A 27,226-nucleotide genomic window follows, 5' to 3' on the forward strand; every position below is an offset into this window, starting at 1 on the left:
GCGAGACTTCAGGTCGATTAAGGGTCAACCGATCATTGTATTAACACATATAGAACCTCAAGTCTACGTCAGCCCCCTCCCCTATGTTTCAGCTAAGGGAAACGTCATTATTACGACTGGGGAATCACAGGAATGTTAGGTTACTTAAAACATTACAGCCGAACGGGTGGGGATTAGTTCATGTGCGATATAAGTGTTTTAAGTATCACCAAATGGTATTATTTTAACGTCAACTTTTCAAAATTGTATTTACTGTTTTACGGCTGCGTTGTCAAACACACATATTCAATGATATATTCACTACAAACATTACATGAAGCTTAAACTGTCCCTACATTCACTTGCAGTGATATCCTTTCCTTTTGCAATTGGAAAGTGGTGATAGTGTTTGATTTTTTTATGTTCAGTGTTTATAAATTGAAATTATCAACTATTTAGGGGCGACATCAAAAGTTCAATGTAGGATAAAAAACTTAATTCCCTTAGTTTCTCCCCAAACCCCCCCACCCCCCTAGAAACTTAATTGACTTATATTGAACCTGTTGCCAGTCTCTTTCTATGTAAAGCAAAGCTAAGGATCAGTCAATTTAGGGGTGAAATAAAGTAATGCATCGTTAAAGCCCCACTAGCTGTAACTCTTGAAATTTGTTGACCTCAAATTATCTACCTATTCTCTCCTTTCTGAAATCTACCCTCTGAAGAGATATGAACTTTTACTGCATTAGGAAACCATTCCTTTCAGAAACATTTCACATATGTAAATTAAATTTTAACGATCATTTTGATTTCCTGGCATTTTCAAAATTGGTAATATTAAAAAGGAATCAGAACATACAGTGTCATAGTTGAAAACATCCACCCGTATGCATTACAATTTGGACTACTCTGTGCAGTTTATGTGAAGATCTTAGTGCAGATATGCATAGTATCAAGGTTTTAGCTTTTCTGCATGGGGCTGTGATTTAATGTTTGGGCGAACATTAATCGCAGTGTAATCTTTATCTTGTTCAAAATTGCATATATAGCCCCGGCAGGTAGTTATAAGTGTGTACACAGACCTAAATGACTACATTGTCACCAACTTATTTTAGTTTGAAAGTAAAATCATAAAAATAATGCTAAAAGATAAAGCTAGTGGGGCTTAAGATTGGGAACACACTTTGTGTTTCATCAAATGTAAATACAACATACTAACAACAAACTTGAAGTTTATCAATGAATGAACAAGAACAACAACAATAAAGTCCAGGTTTCTCCTTCCAGAGGTATAAAAACTCTCTCAACTGTCCTGGTGGTTGTAACAACTCAGTTCACACTACTCCATTCAGGCGGACTACACGTGCACCAGAAATGTAGCAAAATACAATTATAAATTCCGAGTGCAACCATATAGACAGTAGAGAAACTACCGTCTATGGTGCAACAGAGGCCAACAGCCTGCATTGTTTACACTAACTAGGCCAGGTGCAGCTCTGCACCGTGTTAAAACAACTCCCTCCGCTGGCTTCAACACGAAAGTGTGCATTTCTGCTCTATTTTTTCAAAATATTCATTCCCCTGGCAATTTTTACCTTAAATCGATTTGTAGGATAGAAACTTTTTTAGGTCAAAACCCCCCACCCCCAAACTAAAAGAATTAAGTTTTTTATCCTTCATTGAACTTTTGACGTCGCCCCTTAGATATATGTTTAATGCACAGCTTTAACGTAGTGACTGGACAATTTAGGTAAGGTGTGAATTGATATTCTATATGAGCATTGAACAAGTTCGACAATATATTTTAAAAATTTTGTTGTAAATACTTTATTTACTTCAGAGCTGCTCCACTATGCTGCAACCGTAACTGTAAAACAATGTTATGAAATATTCCGACATGTAGACTCATTAACCTGACTAAGAGCGAGATGGACGAATTAAGTAAACAAATACTGGACGTAATTAATAATGATGCTAATCAGTACAGGTGTAAATCAATGGAGAAATTCATCATCCTACATTGCCTGCTTTTAACGAATTCAGGACAAGTCAAAATGTGTATGTATTATAACATTTGATATTGTAAAGAGGAGCTCTTGCTTTATAAACGAATTGATTTTGCTGGGTAATACACTTCAAACCCTGTAGAATGATTAATATCACAACGCACTCAAGGAAAACACTTCTCTTTGAAAACACACTTCCCTTATAAAAAGGGGGTACAGTGATTTATTCGATATCCAATGGAAAGCTACGATGGTGCTCAAGTAAGCGGTTGGTATGCTTATATTTTCTAGAACACTTTCGCCAAAACAGTATGATAATCACACATGCAAACTGCCTTGACGGGGCCTAGCAATTAACAACAGAAGGACAATCAGTAAAATAAAGTTTACAGCATAATTAGGTGGCATACCATTTTTGCTCAAACGGGAGAAGAAAATACACAAGCTGTACAAGTTGCAGTTGCTTGATTTTCCAAAAGTAGGCCAAATAATCCAAATTAAATGGAGGAGGGTCAATGTTTTTGAAATAGAGAGACACTTACATGTACGCTATATCAACCTAAAGCTGTCACTGTGTTTATTGCGATTCCATTCTGCATAACAAACACATGGCAAGACAAAGAATACTAATATTTCCATATGACGATAAAATTTCAAGAGATTAGGTGAGACGGCATCTCATATTCCATACAAAAATGTTGTATCTAGAGATTTGAGTTGATAAAATCATAGTACTAAAAACTACAGTGACATATGTCTTCTTTTTTTTCCTTCTTCATCACAAAATTTAATTTCCATCGATTCTCCCCATCCTCCCACGTTTCTATTGTTATCAATTCATTTCAAAGGGCTTCAGCCATGTACAGAATGCTAGCGGTTTTGATCCTGTATCTTGTGAGATCAGTGATAAATGAAGGATAGGCGTTGTTCTCAGCTGCTGTGTAGGCACACTCTTCGGTATATTTGATGTAAGCGGTGTATGTAATGTGATTATTTACATCGATATCACTACTTGCTGGTTGGATTTTGTGCTGGAATATTCTCGACGGTTTGTCTCCAAGTCAATCCATGTATTGTGGTGTCTGGTGGCTGCCATGTGGAGCATACACACCAGTGAACCAATCCGGTAGTTGAGCTGGCTTTCTTGTGGACTTGCTTACACACACTTTTTGCGCATAGTTAGTAGCAAGGAGTGTATCGTCAGCAAAATCACGCATTACATTGAATTCATCATACGACGTCCTCCCAACTTTTGCTAAACAAAGGCTAAATTGAAATGACGTTGACCGCTGAAGACGTGCATGCCATTCTGGGAGTACATGATAGACGCTTGAACGGAGGAAAATCATATGATCTTCAAAATCATTGTGTGACAGATAGTTGTACGGTGGTTTTACAGCATTGCTGTATGCACATGCCATCATCCAAGGAACAGTGGGCTTGACATTTTGATCTAATTGAGGAAGAAAAATGATGTTAGCGGCAGTTACAGCAATCGTATCTTAAAATTATCAAATGGACAGTAGAGGACACACAGTAGGCACTTCGATAAGGACTGACATTGTATTTGGAATCATACATCCCAGAAAATGCAACTTCAGTGGTAAAGTCGACGCACAACAGGATTCGACAAAGTTAACCACAGGGAAACGCTTCGATAACATACTAGACCAAAATGTCTATTTTAGTTTGTCACTAATTTATTGGGATAAAAATATTTTCTCGTGGCAGCCCACGATCGCCGTTGTTCTGATCAGTGGCTACTCTGCCTAATCAGATAAGGGTAATTTCATTATTTCATTTACGGTTGTCGATGTCAACACAATTATTTCAAACATTTTGGCTCCTTGGTGATTTTGAAAATTATTTGACGTCGTGGGCTATATAGTAACCCCTTGAGTGTCGAAGATAGATTGTGGTCCCAGGAAACACTGAAGGAAGTGCTGTAAATTGTGTTGATTTTTGATCAGGCCCTTGACAAATTTGCCAGATATTCAGTGCTATTATAAATATAACGATTCCCTATCCCGAAATTTGAATTTTATGAAGTAAATTCTGATTTCAACATATTTATACAAAAGCTGCTTTTTAGTCCCCACGGACACCGTCCGGGGGCACTTATAGGTTTGATCATGTCATTGTATCCGTGCGTGCGTGCGTGCATGCGACTGTTCACGCAGATATCTCAGAGATGCCTTGAGCGATTTCATTCAAACTTGGTACAAGGATTACGTCGTATGTTATACGTATGCACGTTGATTTGTTTTGTGATACGATTAAATTTGGCCGCCGTACGGCCATGTTGTCTCGATTTTTTCATGTACAGAGCCATACATGTAACTAAGACATGTTTCAACCGATTTTATTGAAAGTTGGTACAAGGACATTGACCTATGTCATACATATGCAAGTCGATTTGATTTGTGATACGATCAAATATGGTCGATGTGCGTCCATTTTGTTACAATTATTCATGTCCTTAGCCATAAGTCAAGCATGTCTCAGTCGATTTCATTTAAACTTGGTACAAGGATTTCTTCATTTGTCATATGTATGCACATCGATTTAGTTTTGTGATACGATCCAATATGGCCGCCATGCGGCCATTTTATTACGATTTTTTCATGTACGGAGCCATAACTCAGACATATCTCAACCGATTTTATTCAAACTTGGTACAAGGATATTCCTATGTCACACACATGCATGACAATGTGTTTCACGATATGATCCAATATTGCAGCATGGCGGCCATTTTGTTACAATTTTTTCATGTCCTAGCCATAACTCAGACATGTATCAAGCGAATTTATTCAAAGTTGGTACAAGGACATTGACTTATGTTATACATAAGTACGTCTATTTGTTTCACGATATTATCAAATATGGCCATATGGTGGCCATTTTTTCATGTCGAGTGCCATAACTCTGGCAACTCTCAACTGATTTTATTCAAAGTTGGTGCATGGACATTGACTTATGTCATACATATGCATGTCGATTTTTTAGACAGTAAGATAAAATACTGCTGCGTGGCGGCGATTTTGCTACAATTTTTTCATGTACAGAGCCATAACTCACATATTTTCCGAGTATAATTCAAAGTTGGTAGAATGACATTGACCTATTTCACACATATGCATGTTAATTTGTTTCACAGCATGTAGCAGTATGATGTCAATTACTGAAGTTTAGTAATTAGGATGATATGTCAAGAAATACTGCATCAAATTTCATGAAAATTGGTACAGGTGTTGAGCTCACATTGCCTGAAAAAGACATTTATCAGTGTCATTTTAATCAATTTGTCATTGCATATGTAATGAACTTTCCTAATTAGAGTGATATATCCACAAAGACTGTGTCAAATTTGATGAAACTTGATACAGATGTTGATCTCATAGTGTTGTAAATAGTGCATCAAACTTTATGGAATATAGTACCGGCGATAATCTGTTAGTGTTAGGATAGTGTGCAAAAATGTTTGGCAACATCCTGTCGATTAATTCCTAATTGAATCATTTAATGACCTTTTGTAATTAGGATGACGGCCTATATTGGTTTTATATTCACCACCACGGAACTCATTCTTGGCCATTGAGTGCAATCTGTATCAAAGTATTTTTATCACAGACCTAATTAATGACGAGGACTCTATCCACTTTGAGGACTTGTAATCAAAGTACCCATTAACAAGTGGGGACTGTGCCATCAACGATGACTTTTTGGAGCTTAATTTAACGTTTGAAAAAATACTGTAGATCTTCAGGCTCAAGAGGTAATATACGACATCTTGGCATGCCGATTTACGGTCGCGTGTAAACGAAGCCAGAGCAAAACTCAGATCATATTTACTTGAAGCGAGAAAACAAGTCAAAGCATGCATCATATAGGTTAAGGACTGAAAATAAAATGTTTTTATATGTTGCTCCTGAACAAGTTTTGGAGAAAGATTGAGTGCATTGAAGAGTCGGCAATAGCCCTACAGACCATTGTCTTCGGAGCAACCGTGCATACCATGATATTATTTACAGTATAAGCGGAAGGTAGATGAGCTCAACTGTGTATTTGAGAAAGTACACAGTCTCTCGAAAATATATCTGAGTAATTTCATTAGGCCTAATTGTATGAATGATTTTTGATTTTCAATCCACCCATTTTCTAAGCGTAAAACAAAGTATCTTCGTACATGGGGCATACTTTTTCTTGTTGACCCTTTCTTTAACTGTTAGTCACACGGAATTTGACCACTTGCCATTAATGTTCCAAGCAATAAATAAGAGAATACTGATACCAATCATGAAATGGCTGATAGCCTTATGATGTTACAAAGCAATGTGTAAAAAGAACATCCCGGAATAATTGTAAAATGAAAGCATAAATAAATCTCTTAGAGCAAGATGATGAAAGGACGGTATATTACATTTGTTCCGACAATCAAAAGGTGGCATGGTTTTTGCTGCATCAGCGGTAGTGAGAGGCGACTAAACTCTTGCATTGTTGAACGGTAATGCAAGTTACACATTACAAGTGTAGGTGAAGTGCAGACCATCGGCGTGCCCTCATTTCCGAAGTGATAGTAGGCCGTCAAGAACGCTCGGATACTTTGGGTCTCCATTTGAGGGCGGGGAGTGTCCTTGAATCCCAATTGGCTTTTCTCTCATGCATTTTGCACAAGCCAACAAAACTCGGATCACGTACCATAGCCACATCTGTGTATCTGAATGTTACTGTAAAGCTCCCTGACAGGCAGCGTCACGGAGGCATGTGCATTGTTACAGCTTGGTTACACCAAAACACACGGCCTGGACACAGAACTCTGCCCTGGGACCATGCGTCATGAACATTATCCATGGTAGGTCTGGCTGTTTGAGTAGCCTAGGATCACAACAGCCTGAGGAGGGAGACTAGTACTGAGGGAGACAAGCTTTCACCTTCTGCTTTGAACAAACACACACACATAGTCCATTCAAAATAAGGTTAGACCCATCACAAATTAACAGAATTTTTTTCTTCAGAATGCATTTTGGGAAGCTACCCAGAACAACATATCAAAAGTTTACTCGAATCTACCATGGGGAAATATGTCTAATTTGCATAAATCAAATATGGCTGCCAGCCGTCCTACAAAATAACATAATTGGCCATATATCACATGTTAAATAAGCTATTTCAGTGATTTCAAAAACTACTTATTTGGCAAGGGGAATTATTTTGGAGATATAATGTTGCATATAGTCAGTTCGTTGATTTGCATAATTCCAATATGGCGGCTAACCTTCCTTAAAATACATTTTCGATCATATACCACGTATAAAACAAGCTATTTCAGTGATTTTTAAGTTACAAGTATATTTCTTTAACACGGACAAACAATTTTGGAGATACAATGTTCTACACGGCCCCTTTATTAATTTGCATAAATTCAATATGGCGGTCAACATTTATACGAAGGACATTTGCGGCCATATACCACTTATTAAGTAAGCTGATTCAGCGATTTTAAAGTTTAAATATACTTCTTTGGCATGAAGAAACACTTTTCGGCATTTCGTCGTTTTGAAAGGCATATTGAAAATTGCATAAAACAAATATGGCTGCCAAATTAATGCCCCATTGCTTAGTAGCTTTTAATATAAATGAGGTTTTGGTATAGTTTACAGCACTAAGAACCTATCAAAAAGAAACCGTTAAGTCCTTGGACATTTGTGTTTAAAATGGTGGTTTTTCTATATATCACGACTAATAATGGTTGTCAGCCGTCTGAATAATATTTTTTTCTGAATAACATTGGCTTCACCTGTATACGACGTTATCTGTAAGTTGTATGGGTGTTTAACACTATACAGTGTCAAAACATCTTACTAAATGTTAACTTTTTATTTTAGACTGACCCTCCTTCTTATGGACGAGTACATCTGGTAAAATGAAACTTTTGTGTATTATGACACGTAAACAACCGGTCTGATAGTAATTGTGTTTGCTCGTGTTATTCGAAGTTTAATAGGACATTCGGTGGGATTGTGAGTTCTAGTGTTTTCTGAGTGTATTGTCTGTGCTTCTTGTATGCGATGATCAGTGGTTTTGGAAACAAATTCTTTAAATATTTTCTTAAATTCACACCACTTTTCAGTCGTGGCTTGTTTGGTTCTCTTAGGTCTGATGTATGGACTTCATTGTTGTGCATTGTCTTTGACAGATCCGAACAAACAACCGTATAGACTGGTCAGTATTATTGCTGACATTGCACTATACAGACTATACAAGCCTGTTCGTGCTGAACCTATGACTGATGATCATCGTCATTTCATACATCTTCCATTTACTAACAAAGGAATTGATGCCATTAATATCAGCAATATACTTCACAACAAAAATGTTACATCAACTATACCTGTATACTTTAAGAACCAGTCTGTACCTATTCTGTCATATCAATACACCAAGACAATCTCCAATAAAATATTCAATTACAATAAGGCATTGCGGCACTTAAAAATTGATGAATTCCTTCAAACACCAGCATCATGTGACTGCTCTACATCTCCCTTCAAATATACTCCAGTTGGCCATGTCATCACTGGTGATCTGAACTTGGTTGAACATCACCACCTTCGTAAGATATTATCTTGTGGACCCAAGTTCAGAGAACCTCGCAGGATCAACTGGAGCCATAATTTTAAGATCATTATGGACTCTGTTGAAGAATATGCCAGGAAATGGGCTAAAAGGGAGAATGTAGAGCTAGACACACTGTCAGAATGGGTCAAATCTGTGAGGAAAATAGTGCGTGGCCGTATCGGTCGACTAAGATCACATGTTTGCAGAAGACCCTATTCTGTATTTAAAGATCCTGATGCTGTTAAGTGTTTGAATGATATCCATGACAAATATGTTGTCGTCCCTGCTGATAAAGCTGCCATAACATTGTATTTGTCTGTAAGAAGTATTATTTTGAATGTCTTATAGACGAACTTGGTGTAACTAAGACCTCCACCAACTCCACTTACAGACAATCAATGTTCAACAAATCTGAAATTTTGGCAAACCATAAGTCATTCATGGATAATTTTAATATTACAACAAAGGATGACCATAATAAGTTGCCTAGCTTATACTGGATACCAAAGCTCCACAAAACACCTTACAAAGCTAGGTTTATCGCAGGATCTTCAAAATGTTCAACAACAGAGTTATCGAAGTTACTGACTGCTGTTCTTTGTACTGTTAAACGGGGACTTCAAGCATACTGTGATGTTGTCTTTTCTCGGAGTGGTGTAAATCAAATGTGGATATTAAAAAATTCGAAGGAACTCTTGGAAAATTTGAAATCAAGATCTGTTTCAAGAATAACATCTATTAAAACTTTCGATTTTTCCACATTGTATACCACAATACCACATGATAAATTGAAAGAACGCTTGAAAAACATCATCAACCAAGCATTTTTCTACAAAAACGGTTCACGCCGTTACAAATATGTGGTATTAGGGTATAATTCTACATATTTTGTTGAAAATATTACTAACTCTATAGTGTTTTATACCGAGAAAGACATTATCAGTACGCTTGATTTCCTCATTGACAACATATTTGTTGAATTTGGAGGACACATTTTCCAACAGTGTATAGGAATTCCCATGGGCAGTAACTGTGCTCCCTTACTTGCCGACTTATTTCTGTTCTAATACGAGGCAGAATTTATCCAGAACCTTATCAAGCAGAAAAAGGTCTCTGTAGCTCGAACTTTCAACCTTACATTTAGATACATAGACGATGGTATTTCATTGAATAACTCTGAATTCAGTAAATATCTCGCTATGATTTATCCTCCAGAATTGGAGATTAAAGAAACTACAGAAACGGCCTCTTCTGCTTCCTATCTGGACATTTTACTTGAATTTGACTCTAATGGTCACCTTTCTACTAGGCTATATGACAAGAGAGATGATTTCAACTTTAGTATAATCAATTTTCCACACCTCATCAGTAATATTCCACTCTCACCTGCTTATGGGGTATACATTTCCCAGCTTATTCGATATGCAAGAGCATGCAGTTCATACGGTGATTTTGTAGAGAGACATGGCCATCTCTCTTACAAACTGTTAAATCAAGGTTACACCAGAGCAAGACTTGTCTCTACATTCAAACGCTTTTTTGGCAGGTATCGCAAGCTGGTAGATAAATACAATATCTCTCTTCGACAAATGATCACTGATGGCATCGGTGACATGGGCCTTAGTTAGTGACCACTACCTATCTGACTTACAGATTGATATATGGCGGGTGCCACATGTGGGGCAGGATGCGCTTACTATTTTCGAAACACCTGACATCACTTCTTGGTCTTTTGGCCAGAAGTCCATATATCTTTCTTTCATGAATTTGACTTTGTTTGTGTACCGTCTATTTACTGTCTGTTCTGTGCTGTTTTGTATCTAGTTTACAACTATTGTCTTACAAATTTTGACCTAGTGTTATTGGATTATGATTGGTATGATAGCGATTATTATACTCTCTTCCTTGGTTTTATTTGCTACTTTTCATTCCACTTGCCTTTTTTGAAATGTTCTATTTCTCGTTTTTTCGTAGTGTAAGTCTAATCGGTTTTTCACTGCAGTATGTGATTTTCTGTGTAAAATCATTTTCGTTTTTGCATGTTCTGATATTCTCCAATGTTTCACTTTTAACGAGGCCCTTCAATGTTGCCCTAGCGTGACATGGCTTTCTGTTTTAACTGGAATGTATCAGTTGCTTTTGTGTATTCCGGTGGCAAGAATTGTCTTTGTTGTGTCGGTGACCTTTATAAAAGACAATTGGGCCTGAATATGTTATTTCTTGATAAGAGTTTCAACCGAAAATTTAAAAGTTGATGCATTTTGTTGAAGATGTTCAATTTAAATTCATTGATCTCGTGTTGCATTCAAATAAAGAAATACTCCATCTCAAACCTCAACCAAAATATATTGTTACGCATGTTGCTGTATTATTCTTATTTCTGTATCATGAAATGCAATATCAGCTATATATCCTGTGAAGCTGGAGATCCCATACAGCACCGTCCCACATATTTTTTTCGAATTCATTGTTAAATTCAAACCTGTTGTTTCTCTAATTTATCTCTGGCATGGATGACATATATTTGTTTGTGGTTTTCCATTCATGTAATCGTTTGGTAACGTTTCAAGATTCAATGTCCTGTTGACTAGGTCAAATGTTTCATTATGTGATGTACTAGTAAGTCCATTTACTCTTCGTCTAATGTTACCAAAGTCGCATTGTTTAGATTTTCTCAATTTTCTGTATAAATGTGTGTATATGTTATGTATTTTTGTTTTTTTTTCACGATTTGTTTCGAAACGTAAAAAGTAAGACTTCAGAGCCCACTTATCGGACGTCGTATGAACTATGTGCCTCGTGATCGAGTTTTGTGATTTTTTTAGCAGGAGGTATGAAAGTGGTGTCTGTATTTACTGTTTAATAGACTAAGATATTTATGTGATAATCGATGTGTTTTTTATCATACATTTTGTTGTTAGGTTGTTTATTTCTTCTATTGTTCGTTTTGTGCCATCTGCTGTTAACTTTGTCTGGTATCGCCGCTCTCCCAGTTGTTGCTGACATTTCCTTATGTTATCATCAGCATCTAGAGCTGCTGTTCCCCTATATTTATCAAATGTTTAATTGCTATCTTCTTATTCTTGATAGAATTTTCAATGCCTTGCGTTCTGTAAGCATCGTGTGATTTTTCTGGTTTTTAAAAGGGATTTTTACAAGGGTCAGTTGCTTAGCTTTCAAATAGTTTTCTAAACTTTATGTTTTCTGTTGTTCTGTGAGGTCCATTTTGATTTCAGTATGAATGGGAATTTCATGATTTGTTTAAGTCTCATAATATACAAAAGTGCCATTTTTCCAGCTGTACATGTTTGCATCGTGTAACAGTTGGATTCTTTAGGGTTGATTAGGTATTTGAATGAATTTTAAGCCTTGCTAAGCAAGCAGTTTTCAATTTTTGTAAGTTTGCGCATAGATAAGGTTTGTATGAGTCTGACATTGTTTGCAACAATCCTAAGTTTTAATTTAAGTAAGTCTGCCAAATTAGCTTTAACGTTTTTCAAAATACAGTATATTTATGGAGTATTTTACACATTTAGGTACCACAAACACCTATTAAAATAAACTTTAATTCTGAAATGGATCTTTATTCTGAAATGGATCGTTACTATAAATAATTTATAGCATACTTTTCACATTTTTAAAAATAAATGTCCAAGGACTAAACAGTATCTTCTTGATATATTCCTAGCGCTAAAAATATACCAGAACCTTATTTATATTAAAACCTACTAAACAATCGGACATTAATTTGGCAGCCATATGTACTTAATGCAAATTATAAAAGCGCCTTTTTAAAACATTGACCCACCAAAAGTGTTCCTTCATGCCCAAGAAATATATTTAAACTTTAAAATCACTGAAATATCTTATTTAATACGCAGTATATGACCGCAAATGTCATTTATAGGTATGTTGGCCGCCATATTGGATTTATGCAAATTAACAAAGTGCCTGTGTAGAACATTGTAACTCCAAAATTGTTTGTCCGTGCCAAAGAAATATACTTTTAACTTGAAAATCACTGAAATAGCTTGTTTAATACGTGGTATATGACCGAAAATGTATTTTTTAGGAATGTTAGCCGCCATATTGGAATTATGCAAATTAAAGAACTGCCTATATGCAACATTATATCTCCAAAATAATTCCCCATGCCAAATAAGTAGTTTCAGACTTTGAAATCACTGAAATAGCTTGTTTAACATGTGATATATGGCCAATTATGTTATTTTGTAGGACGGCTAGCAGCCATATTTGATTTATGCAAATTAGACATATTTCCCCAAGGTAGATTCGATTAATCTTTTGACATGTCGTTCTGGGTACCTCTCCAAATGCATTCTGAAGAAAAAAATTATGTTGCAATTTGGTTGGGTGCCAAAATCTCGTAGATTGACTGGACTAACAACACGATTGGAATTGGATCATTTAATTATTCACATTTGTCAAAAGCGTTAGGTGACCTATAGCTGAAGTTGCAATGTTACAAATTACCAAAAAACAAGTGTATTGCAAAAAGCAGATGAGGTTACATTCGCAGATTGAACCAACCACAGTAGCCTGTCCTCTAATTCCGCTCTTCGCCTACGCGCCACATATCCAGAATAAAGTCACGAAACCAAATGGCTATATGCGGACGATGAAGGGAATTCTATGGGTTGGTTGGTATTGTCACTTGAACTAGATAGGGGTAAAAGTGACTGTAAACCAACCTTACTTCACTATCCAATCATCCAAAATCAGTTCTAATCGTGTTACACCAAATTTCTGTATACTCACCTTTGCCATCGATACAGTTATCAGGTATATGGCCAACCAAAGTGAACCATGCTCTTCGTTTATCATAGGACTCATAGGAGGTCATTTTCATCTGCATCTTGATTTGGTTGTCAAACCTCTAGCTGTGGGTCCATAGCTGTGGTGTTTTCAGACGGGAATCATGCCTTTTACGGGCTTGTTTTGACTTTTACGATTTTAACCCCGCCACCACAGCTGTGAGATATTGCACAAGTTTGTTCGACGATATTTCGAAAAATTTTCCATCAAATTACAAATTGCCAACACTCATCGACAGCTTGGTTATTAGGGACTCACCAGACCAGATATCCGCTCAAAATTCACTGAAATATCGCCTTATTTCTAGGTTTGCCCAACATGACGACACGGAGACCGCCATTTTGCCAGCGTAAAACTGTTGGTTGAGGATCCCTGCAGAACGTCACTACAGTGACGTAGGCGGTGACCTTTCAACTTCTAAACACAAAAGATATTATGGCCAGCATCCGCGCGCCACGAATAATCACAGATCCTAGGACTGAACTTTTCCCCCCAAGTAAAAGTTTGGTTTCAGTTTTGTGAGACTGGGAATGTCCTAAGACGAACGATGGTCATCGATATAACACGATGAATCTCTCAGTTTGTGTTAGAAGTTGAGAGGTCAACGCCTACGTCACTGTAGTGACGTGCTGCTGGGATCCACGACCAACAGTTTTACCACAGGGAACTGAGTAATCTTGTTGTTGTTGTTGTTGTTGCTGCTGTTGTTGTTGTTGTTGTTGTTGTTGTTGTTATTGTTGTTGTTGATGGTGATGATGATGATGATGATGATGATGATGACGATAATAAAAAGTATTAAAAAACAATGTGTCATTCCTTGCTGTTGTTTGTCGATGTTGTAGATAATTGTAAAAGAAAACTGTAATCGTGACAAAAAAACGACGTAGGTCGCCCAACGTCACTCCCGTCCTATTATACAACCAAGGGTGGAATCGAGATGCCCCTGATCAAGGCTCATCAGCCACCTTCAAGGCCCAGAAAAAACACCCCATTCACGAGCGATCGATTGAAATGTGCTATCATACACTGCAAATTCTTCTGGCTTGAAATATAACCACTTGGTTTGTAGGTGGCTTGCGGGTGAACCAGTGTGTATATGTTTGAAAAATATCGGTTTGCCCGAAATCCACTAAGGTTTTTATGGTTTGAAGTCACGCCACCACACAGAGTATGGATGGCGTGTATTCATACCAATGCATTGGTGGCTTATTATCAAGCCCGTCATGGTATAAATTTAAGCCGAATGGCTTCTTTTTAAGCCAGTGACAATATAATTCATCGGTTTAAATTTGAGCCACTGGCATCGTTGGTTTGTTTATATACCGACAAATTCATTGGCTCATCTTTAAGCCAACCACAAGTGGCAACTTTGTGGGCATGGTTTGAGTTTAAACCATTCAACTTTAAGAAATTAATCGGTCTGTTTTCAAGCCATTGTCATCATCAGTCACTGGTTAATTTCTAAACCAGAATTTTTGACATCACGTCACGACTTGACAGCCCTTTCGCACGATAGGGAGGACCATGCGCATTCAGTGCAACAGATTGATTAGCTTTAATTTTGGGCGATACAATTTTGTGAAGTTTTCAATTGAACAAAAGACATGGACTTGCTTGAAGTCTGTGGGCACATAAATATCAAAACAAATTGAAGGAATTAATTGACAATAAAAACGTTGATCTCAAATGACGTCATTTTTCTTTCATTAGGCCTAACATGCAAAAATAAATGTAGGGCCTATACGTCGGATTGTCAACATTTCCCAAGACAACGACGAAAGTAAAAACCAGTCACGCATCCAACAACAAACTTTGGCCGAATGCGCGCGTGCTGTAGTAACAAACCTGAAATCGCGATCAATGCTATTCTCTGTAGGCCCGGATTGTAGGCATATCCTTAATTTTTGCCAGGCCACAGCCTTGATCCTGGGATAAGTCCGACGCATTTTATTAATAAGGACATGTTTGAAATGGATGTTCTATGCCCCTGAATGCGCCAAAAATATACACAAGCCATAGCAAACGCAACTGATATTCAGACGGCCGTTCAAATTACCAAAACAGCGTACAAGGAGGAAGTCCTTAACCTTTGACCGTCGTTTCACCCTTTGTAACATTACACTTTAAAATAGTTCAATTTACACAATGATTCATCAAGCCAATGTTTAAACTTCGTTATAGATATTATATCTCCGTGACATATGTAAGAATTATAGTACTTGTTGGTCAATCATAATCTTAAAAGGACCACTGGGTAGTGGAATCTCCATCCCTTCACTTTAGGCAGTTGCGTATTAATACTGCTGTGCTGGGCGCGAAAATTCTTAATTCCACTGGCCTTCGCACCGTAGCCGAGCATGCCGAGGCGTTATTGACGATCGTATCAGCGCTTACGATTCAGTACTCAGGCACAAGTCGACAGTAATGGCTTCCGTCAGCGATGAAGAATTACTTCGCAAGCAAGAACTGGTTATGTACCTCAACGATAGCTATTCGCCACCACATATACACGAGTCATGATGCAAGTTGCAACCGACGTCTTGGAATGCACAGCAGCCACAAATCAACGTAAGCTTGTTTTTTGCATATTCCGTGGAAGGTTTGCAAAGTCATTGATTTAAACCGGGCTTGTTTTTTCCTCAAAGCATAACGGTTAGCTTGAACCATTTTTAAGTATCATACATGCGTTTGAGTATTGTTGGAAAAACTGAAAATTTCTTTGACATACCGCTACACCATCATGACCATGGACGGGTGCACCAGCGAAAATTGATAGCACTGCTCATTAATGACATTGCCAAGGATGTAACAAATTAGCCTTCAATTTCATTTCATCAGGCTGAACTGATGTGTGTTTGTCCATTTTGTATGTTATCGTGTTTGTATGGCTTTTCACCACCGCGAATGAATGTGTTTCCCCGAAATCGTCCGTGCACGGTGAATAATCAAATGCGTTTCCACTGTGTCAGCTGATCAGCGACGAGGAGCTTTTCAAGAGTAGCCTAGGCCCTGAGTACAGGACTGTGTGTTCCCGGCGTTATACGGCCTCCACCACTAGCTTATAGCCCTGCAACGGTCTATGGAGATAACTGGGGCTGTTGCAGCGAGATTCAAAATGGCGATCCCCGTGGGTAAACAACTTGTCGAGTACGTTATGTTTCAGAAAACGAGCGGTTTTGGATGTTAGAAGTTAATCGCATCTTTCCTTGGGTCGGTAAGGAGGTAAAGGTAGGCTGGGAAAGGATTTTGCCCCGATAGAGCTGAATTTTGGCCAAACAGACCGCGTTTTCGTTGCGGTCCTCATCCGGACCGCAGAGACCCCAGTTATCTCTATAGACCTTTGCAGGGCTGTGGCGGAGGCCGTGTAACTATAACTGTACGCAGGGTTATTCTGAGAGGTGGATCATGGTGTACGTCGTCCGTAGTCCGCTGTACATTTAATAACCCCTTGCCATTGTCCATCCTGAACGGAAAGATGGCAATCATTTAAAATTTGTCATCCATCAGTTCACAGGAAAATTGCATTTGATAACCCTTTGTCATTATTGTGTATAGGACGGAGACACCAACAAATAGCTGCAACAAGAGCAATCGCCACAGTAAAGAGATGCCCATTTTACCAGAAAATGTGAGTAAAACTGCACATTTGTTTCACGCTACCTTTCTGTGTGATTTTCAGGCAAACTGACTTGCCACAGCTTATTTGCAGATATCCTCATGCCATTCTTTCAATAACAAACATAGACTGTTTCATGGATGATATTCTTGTTTATGTTGATAATAATACAAACTAGTCAAGGCACATAATGTGCCTTGACTAGTTTGCTCTGACATTAGCTGTAAGTTTTAGCAATTTTCAATCTTCATTGTTGTGTGTACAAACTGCACAGTTTTGACAGCTATATAACAGTCTCTTGAATACCAGTGTTCTACTTGACAATGTACTGTGTACATGCTTAACAACCATTGTTATTGTTGACAAATGAATTCTATTCCAGACTGATATTAGATTTTTAACAATAACCATGCTATACACATATGAACTGGATTGATAATGTATGTTAGACATTCATCATGCCTTAAGAAGTAGAACAAGAAACTGCAGAGTATATACACACAACAAAACTACTTGGAAATTGCCAGTGGCTACAGCTGATGGAGTTTTCATCATGCTGGATTTATAATTTCTGTCTGATTCAGTACAACAAAGTCCGTGTAACCCTACACTGGAAATCTCTCACAGCCCTGTTACATTCTGAGGGCTTGTTCAGGGATGTGCACATACCTGTACCAGCTCTGAGAAGCTACAGAGACTACCAGCTATTAAAATAATATCCTCAGTACAGTAAAGTCAGAAAAATAAGTAGCACAGCTGTATTTCACATCCATGTACCTAGTGTGTCAACAGTCCTGTACAATAGTTTTGCAAATGGTACATGTAACATGGGTTTGAAAAAATGAGCTTGAAAATTTGCTTCGAAATCAACCTTGTAGAAGCAATGTGTACAGTTCTGTAATAGGGAAATTCCAACATAACTGGTACATGAATGTCTGCATAGGCAGAATTGCACTGTGTGTTTACAATAAGGCTGGTACAGGGAGGTAAGCTTTTATAAAAAGGGGCTGAAAATTTCAACAGAGCTAGCTGGTATGTGGATGTGTTCATTACTGTGCCTCAAATACTGAACACAGGTCCTGGTACAGGGGGTGAACAGCTCTTCTGGTACATGCATATAGTGCTAGGCACGTCACATACCTACAGCACACATTCCTATATCAGGGATGTGTATAAAATTACCCCTGCTAGTGTTGTCAGGTACATGGGTGGGTGGTACACAGAGTGCTCGTCAAAGCTGTGCTAGGATGTTCTACAAGGACATGGCCATGTCAAATCTGCATTTGTCAATTTGTTTCAAGATAATTAGATATTATTCCCTAATATTTTTCTTCGTTCAGCGAAGGAAAATACGAGTGACGTAATGACCGTGTCACCACGAGTCGAAGACAAGTGGTGACACGGTCATTACGTCACGAGTATTTTCACTATGATGGCTGTTGCATAGCCAGAGTGATAAAATGCTTTCTCAAAGTCTTTCCAACTTCTTTGCAAGACTCAAAAGCACATTGCACAGTGACTCTAATATATCTTGCCTTGTAATATATTCATTTTGATATTCTGGATTTGAAATTCATTATCATGACATTCAAACCATAGTTTTACACATTTTTTGCCAGTGCAGTGATGCAGCAAGGCCTATGACATTGACAATAACTTGTAAGAGCTATCTTTTTCATGCTAAGAGACTTTACCCTGAGTAGTCATATCAGATTATTGGTGCAACAAGAAAGACTTGATAATAGTGTACCTGCAGTCAAATATGTGTTTAAGAACATGACTCTAATTTAGAATGCTACAAATGAACATTCCAATATTGTACAAATTCCCTAAATATACCAGTAGATAGGCCTTGCCCTCATTGTTCTAATAGCTTGGCACTGAGTGTTTTACCATGATCTAATCTTGTGCCTCAAATTTTAAATGTTTACATCTTTTATATTCCAGGATACTGGAAAACTCTGAGGAAGAGATGCAAAGCAGCAGCCCTTTCTACGTATGCTCGTCTATGAAGGAGAAAGCAGTCTGTGTTGTTTCTTGAAGATGTAATATTCTGCAGCATTGAAAGACACAATGTTATGCTGGGTTTGCTTAGTTATCTAGGGTTTCAAAGTTTTAATTACATCAGATGTCTGAAAGGAACTTGTCAATTTGTAGAGTACTTCTGGCTTGACAAAGCTGGGATGTGAACTAAATATGCTGACAATTATGAGTGGTCTGTAATGCACAGGGGATTTCCCGGTGAAACAGCTAGCAATTTTGCATCAGATGCATGAGGTAAACTTTATAACATCAAGGCGTTCATAAGAATATCATTTTCAGTGAGTATACCCTTGTAAGTATTAGATTTAATTATTTTTCAACAATTGCTGTTTCATTTCTTGTAAATTGCAATAAATGTTAATGTGAAATTAATTTTGATGATTGATTGTTGTTGTTTTTTTAATGTAGCTTGCATGCAGGATTTCTGACTATTTCAACTGTTGTTTGTGTTTCAGATATTTACAGTCCTGCTTTGTGTAGCTCCATCACATAGAGGACCCAATAGGCCATTCCATGGGATGATAATCCTCCTCTGTGTCTACAAAATTTGAAGACATCCAATTTAAATTTGAAGGATGGTCAGAAATAATTATCCCTCCCCTCCCCCCCCCCCCCCGGCAATATGGCTAATATTGAACTGGTTTGTCAGCAAGCCATACAAAAGCCCTAGAGTGGCATGTCTGCAAGCCAGCTTGTAATGGCTTGTTGGTAAACCAGAGGAATCCGTATAGTGGCTTGCTTGTAAACCAGAATTAGTCAGAAATTGGTTTGTTGGTAAGCCACATTGCAGTAATATTGGCTTATCTTCAAACCAGATGGAACCAGAATTGGCTTACTGTTGAGCCAGAGATGTGTGGTATTGGTTTACAAATAAGCCACTGTTCAGCATTATCTGGTATATGGGCAAGCCACAGTATCTTAAACATGGCTTGCTAGCAAGCCTAGTTCATATAAGAGTGGATTGCCTGTAAACCATTGTTCAGTACTAACTGGCTTACTGGCAAGCTGAAGTGATCTTTGCTTGGCGTGTATATATACCGTATAAAAAACAAAACTGGCATGCACAGAAACCAGACTTGGCATGCCAGAAAGCCAAATATAAGCCAAAATTCACAACTCGAAACAATCCGTTTACTGACAAACAAGCCGGTTTATTTTTGGCTTGAATTTAGCTGGCCGGCAAACCAGAAAAATTTGCAGTGTAGGCACTGAAATTTATCTCACTGACCTAATTTGGGCTTCACTTGAACTACCGACCTGCAAACGAGTGGAAAAAACGGCGATTTCCAAGTCGTACCCGGTCAAATCGATCACATTTGAACTTACCGGTCGATAGTGATGGCTCTGTCGTCACTGGGCATTTAAATTGACCAACTGGGGGCCCTGTAAAGGCTGCTTCGGCCCGCTCTCATAACAGTCTATCAGGCAAATTATTGACAATTTACCCACCAAAACATGCTATATCTGTATTTTATATATGTTTGATAATGTATTTAAATGTAATTTGCTTGAATAGGAAAGTTATAATGAACATTTTTGTACAAGAAATTGATTTCTGAATTTCATCTAAAAAGTTAGTTCACTATCCATGGTGTTAATGATGAAATTATGAATAGTTTTTTCCAATACAAAAATAGGTAAATCTTTGCATTTGTGTACTCTTGATTATTGATATTAATTTTCTTGATTAGACTAGTGTGGTTACAAGTCTAAGGTTGTGTAAGAAATTTTATTTTGAAATTTCACCAAAATGTCATTCAATACACTATGCATTGGGTCCATGATGAAACTATGAATAATTTTTTTTCAGTACAACATTAGATAAATTTGTGCATTTTTGCATGCTTGATTATTTTAGATTATTCAGTTCTTGATTAGGCTAGAGTGGTTACGGGTCTATGGTTGTGCAAGAAATATGATTTCGGAATTTCACCAAAATGTCCATGCACTATGCATTGGGGTCTATGATGAAACTATGAATAATTTTTTTTCAGTACAAAATTAGGTAAATCTGTGCATTTATGTATGCTTGATTATTCACATTATTGTTCTTGATAAGACTAGAGTGGTTACAAGTCCATGGTTGTGCAAGAAATTTGATTTTGGAATTTCACCAAAATGTCGATTCACTATGCATTGGGGTCTATGATGAAACTATGAATAATTTTTTTTCAGTACAAAATTAGATAAATCTGTGCACTTATGTATGCTTGATTAGATAAATCTGTGCACTTATGTATGCTTGATTATTTACGTTATTGTTCTTGATAAGACTAGAGTGGTTACAAGTCCATGGTTGTGCAAGAAATTTGATTTTGGAATTTCACCAAAATGTCGATTCACTATGCATGGGGGTCTATGATGAAACTATGAATAATTTTTTTCCAGTACAAAATTAGATAAATCTGTGCATTTATGTATGCTTGATTAGATAAATCTGTGCACTTATGTATGCTTGATTATTAAGATTATTGTTCTTGATTAGACTAGAGTGGTTACAAGTCTATGGTTGTGTAAGAAATTTGATTTTGGAATCTCACCAAATGTCAATTCACTATGCATGGTGGTCTATAAGTGTGTACGTATTTTGTTGGTGATTTCCTATTTAGAAAAAATCACACGGACAATCAAAGTTTAGGCCATAATATCAGCTTCTGTCAAAAGTGACCCTCCCCCCAAGATAGGTTTATAAAAAGTGACCCCCCTGAACTGTTTCTAAAAACTGACCCGCTCCCCAATTCCCCGGCCCACCCCCTGTAATAACTGAAGGCTCCCTAACAGCAAGGTTTCATGCGGTAAAAGTACCTCGTGCTGCCGTGTACCGTTTCAGAAAACGCATAAGGCTGTATGATAGTTTAATGTCGTATAATCAGTGGCTCTCGGCCTGAAGAAAAGTTTTCTAAAGTATCATAGTAACTACCTCGCAACGCCATACCGTTTCAGAAAATTTATTATACGATAGTTCAATTTTCATATATCTACCTCGCAACGCCGTACCGTTTCAGAAAACGTATTATACGATAGTTCAATTGTCATATATCGACCTCGCAACGCCGTACCGTTTCAGAAAACGTATTATAGGATAGTTCAATCGTCGTAGTTCTACCTCGCAACGCCGTACCGTTTCAGAAAACGTATTATACGATAGTTCAATTGTCATATATCGACCTCGCAACGCCGTACCGTTTCAGAAAACGTATTATACGATAGTTCAATTGTCATATACACTGTATCTACCTCGCAACGGTGTACCATTTCAGAAAACGTATTATAGGATAGTTCAATCGTCATAGTTCTACCTCGCAACGGCATTCGGTTTCAGAAAATGTATTATAGCATAGTTCAATTGTCATATATCTACCTCGCAACGCCGTACCGTGTCAGAAAACGTATCCTACGATATTTAAATTGCCTTATATCTACCTCGCAACACCATACCATTTCAGGAAACGTATTATAGGATAGTTCAATCGTCGTAGTTCTACCTCGCAACGGCTTACGGTTTCAGAAAACGTATTATAGCATAGTTCAATTGTCATATATCTATTTCGCAATGCCGTACCGTTTAAGAAAACGTATTATAGGATAGTTCAATCATCGTAATTCTACCTCGCAACGTCGTACCGTTTCAGAAAACGTATAATAGGATAGTTCAATTGTCATATATCGACCTCGCAACGCCGTACTGTTTCAGTAAACGTATTATACGATAGTTCAATTGTCATATATTTACCTCTCAACGCCGTACCGTTTCAGAAAACGTATTACAGGATAGTTCAATCGTCGTAGTTCTACCTTGCAACGTCGTACCGTTTCAGAGAACGTATTATACGATAGTTCAATTGTCATATATCGACCCCGCAATGCCGTACCATTTCAGTAAAGGTATTATACGATAGAACAATTGTCATATATTTACCTTGCAACGCCGTACCGTTTCAGAAAACGTATTATAGGATAGTTCAATCGTCGCAGTTCTTCCTCACAACGCTGTAACGTTTCAGAAAACGTATTATACGATAGTTCAGTCGTCGTAGTTCTACCTTGCAACGCCGTAACGTTTCAGAAAACGTATTATTAAACCTCACTCATTCAGCGTGCACTGCCATTGGTTAAACACGACTCACGTGACATGTAAAAGAACGTGATGATGCCCTCTGCGAATGTTATGATGCCCTCTGCGAACTTGATGATGCCCTCTGCATTTGATATTACATGGATGACGTCATTTTACTTACTGCGCATCTTTTCTTCGCAAAACAAATTGTCGTTCGCTTGTTGTACTTTGCAGGTGGCAACTTATGGCTGCGAAACGTCATGCAGAGCTGTCACCGGCACAGTTAGACGATATTTTGATGCACGTAAACAGCAAACAAACGAAAATGGCAACAAGGAATGCAATTTCTGTGTTCAGGGACTATGCAAGCAACAAATTTGGATACGCCACCGAGGAGATCGGCAAAATTTAGCGGCAACCCTAGACTCGGCACTGACAACATTTTACGCTGAGGTCCGGACTCAGAAGCGAACTGTACGCGAAGAAGTCTTTATGTTTTTGTTTCTTTGCATGTTTGCTTGTTCGGTGTAATAAAATTAACAACACATGAGAGCTTGGGTAATATCACGATTATTTGCCTGCCCTCGGCTGGTGGTCATGATCGAAATACTGATGATGCCCTCGCCTACGGCTCGGCATCATCAGTATTTCGATCATGACCACCATCCCTTGGGCAGGCAATAAATCGTGATATTGCCCTCGCTCTCATGTGTTATTATTTAATTATACTATAGTTCAATTGCCTTATATCTACCTCGCAACGGCGTACGGTTTCAGAAAACGTACTATACGTTAGTTCAATTGTCTTATATCTACCTCGCAACGCCGTACCGTTTCAGTAAACGTATTATACGATAGTTCAATTGTCATATATCTACCTCGCAACGCCGTACCGTTTCAGAAAACGTATCATGCGATAGTTTTATGTAGTGTAATAATTGTTTCTCATCGTTAATGGACCAGCCCCGGATTGGTTTTTCTGTTTTGCTCATCAATCTTATTAATTTGGTTGACTGTAGTACCGATTTGATGACAAATTGCATCTTGGTTTTCTGTGTTGTGGCAGAAAATGCAGACAAGTTAATCAAAATAAGTCTTTTTCGCAGAGTCTCCGTTTTTTATACCGCTATCGTGAAACCTTCTAGCTGTTTGAGCAATGCGGGCAAAGTGTGTTTGACTTTACTCGCCGGATATTTAGGTTTTCGGTCCGGATATCGACTGAATACTTAATCCTTCACATGTTGATCAAAGTTATTTAATGAGGTCAAAATGACATTATCTTAGTACTGGGTTTACTCAGACTACAAATACATTCGTTGGGACCGGATGGATGATGCAGCTTGCTTTAAATGTATTCGAGATGTACCACTCAATGTAGGAACTTGACGCAGTTACGTTCCCAAAATTCCAAAGTTATTCGGAAAGTTGCTGTCTCAGACTACGTCCATTAATATTTTAAATTATCGTTTAGACAAAGAAAACTGCACTTTCTGCTTCATCAGCGCTGATAATGATTGACTTGTACTTCTGACGCGCACATTCTCATCAAGTTGTGTTGGAGCACGGGCGTATTCGGTCGCTGTTTTGAAACCTGTTTTGAGCACAACTCCGATCAAGAGACAAGTTTCACAAAAAATTGAAGACTCTCTTTTTTGTTTTTTCAGAATCATAAGGATGTCTTGTCCAAACATAAATAATATTGTTCTTTGTGGATGTACGGTATCTTGACTTAAATGAGCGTTCTCTTGGTTGATATCGAAGATTCCAGTATAGTGATGCATTGAGTTCGTGGAAAGCATCACATGCAACCTCCACCTGTGGGCACGCCCCCCATTTCTACACACACTAGTTATCGTGACTGAGTGACTCTTTATATTTGCTATGCAATACGTGCATTGACAATTCATGTCGAGCCTGATGCAGAACGCGGATCCTGGAGCGGACCAATCACAGTGGAGTTAAATGGACCAATCAGGTTACATTACGTAGTCACTTCAGGACCTATCAGAGTGAAGCTGTAATCTTTGTAGCAATTTTCTCATGTTGTTTTGGCTACAATTTTCCCGCCTGACGGGCTCTGTAGTTTTAGAGATTCGATCTCAACTTTGGGGAGTTCAGAGTACCAGCGTTGTTTGTCGTTTTCTATGCAATAAAACCTAAAGTGTTTTATATGCTTTACTTCTACTGCTGGTGGCCGAGACTCGTGACTGCCATCAAAGAACCGGCTTTATTACTCCCCAAACTAGTAGTAGAAGTAGAAGTAGTAGTAGTAGTGTAGTATATATATATATATATATATATATATATATATATATATATATATATATATATATATATTACACTACTAGAGTGTATAGAGAGGGGGATGCCTGGCAAGGTGAACTAGTCTATTCCAAATTTGTTCCTGTTTGTTTGTTTGTTTGCTTGTTTACTTGTTTGCGTTTTTACTTGTTTGCTTTTGCTTCCTTTTAGACCGCTTTTTTCTATTTTTCCTTTTTTTATTTGCTTGTTTACTGTTATTCTGTCAGAGTTCCCTGCAGTGTGGTTTATATTGACCTCAGACTCTTTGCTTTGGCCAATTAGGTGACATCAGTGTCTGCAATTCACTGGTAGGATACCCTGGATACCGGTCACCATAAACATATTCGTGAAATTAATGCTTATTCGTTACATTGTGTTTCGTTGCAATTGAAAGGCGTCCATGATACAGATCGAACCACGACCTCAGGTTCTAAGGGAGCCGTCATTATTTACACCCCGGGGGCGAAGGAATTTCATCGCAAGCTTCGAAATTTTCAGTAACCCCCATGCCAACCATGATGAATTTGAGTAACCCCCCTTTCTGACTCAAAAATTTGACTGAAACCCCCCCCCCCCCAACTTAGAAAAGTTAAACACCATACATGTATTTGGAAAATTTACAAAAATATAGCAATAGTAAAGAACTTTCAATTCCTGATGTACCCTTCTAGATTATCATCGGTTATCTCAATATGGTGGAAAAAGGTGACACCAACAAAATGAAATCCAAAGTGACAACAAAATAGAGAATATATAAAAGCTCATGCTATAGCCCCAACATATTGTTTAATTTGGATGGGTATCGTGACAAGATTCTAACGAGAATATCTGACTTTGCAGTGTTTGAAAATACGGGGCGGAAACACGTGAGGAGATGAAGGGGAGAGTGTCAATAATACACGTTAAACTATCGTATAATAGATAATATGATATAATACAACAATAATACGATACTAATAATACCAATAAATACGACAATAATACTAGACATTAATACGACATTAAACAATAATACGACATTAATACAATGAAATAAATTCAACCGTGAAAAGTTTAATCTAAGATTGATATTGTCTTATTTCATAAAAAGAAAATTCACAATACAATACAATAATACGACATTAAACTATCGTAAAATAGGTTTTCTTATCGCGAACGCACGATAAGAACTCTGGTTACGAGAGTGTAAACTATCATGTAATACGTTTTCTGACCCGGTAAACCGGTGCGAGGTACGGTATATGACAATGGAACTATCGTATAATATCATTATCATTTTGTGGAAATGTTGGCTAAAGAGAGACTCTTATAATGTGACATTAAAGGGTCTATGACATGATTTCCAAAGTTTTTATTTTTTCCCTTCAAAAACTCAGCTAGGGACTTGTCATGGGTTGCATATTGTGTCAAATCGAAACACTCAGGCGCGGGATTGCTCCACTTTTTATGAAATAAATTCAACCGTGAAAAGTTTAAACTAAGATTGATATTGTCTTATTTCATAAAAAGAAAATTCACCACCCTTTCTGAAAACTATCACTCTGAGTGTAGCTGTGTTGGACGTCGACCTTTGACAGAACTGTCATTTCCTTGGAGCAGAAGACAAATGATGCAATCGACTCGTTTTCCCTTGCATTTTTAGAGCAAACGATTCTTGCAAAAAGTGATGTGTTAGGCCTATTTTGTACATGTTTTGATGAAGAAAAACAAAGAAAGCTTGTCGCCGCATTGTCGGGTCCCCATTTTATTTCTAATCGCCGTCTTCACCGT

At 37.8% G+C, this 27,226-nt stretch overlaps 1 protein-coding gene and 1 long non-coding RNA gene across 2 annotated transcripts in view; one reads left to right on the top strand and one right to left on the bottom strand.

Annotated features, from left to right (window-relative positions):
- LOC139122663 (uncharacterized) overlaps positions 1-27,226 on the bottom strand; it is a 249,372-nt gene that overhangs the window by 5,571 nt on the left and 216,575 nt on the right. The window lies entirely within an intron of this gene.
- LOC139122667 (uncharacterized) lies at positions 15,773-19,402 on the top strand. The gene is made up of 3 exons (XR_011549514.1): positions 15,773-16,007; positions 16,995-17,067; positions 19,003-19,402. It is a non-coding gene; the product is annotated as an uncharacterized lncRNA (long non-coding RNA).

Source organism: Ptychodera flava, chromosome 22, assembly GCF_041260155.1.
Source record: "Ptychodera flava strain L36383 chromosome 22, AS_Pfla_20210202, whole genome shotgun sequence".
NCBI lineage: Eukaryota > Metazoa > Hemichordata > Enteropneusta > Ptychoderidae > Ptychodera > Ptychodera flava.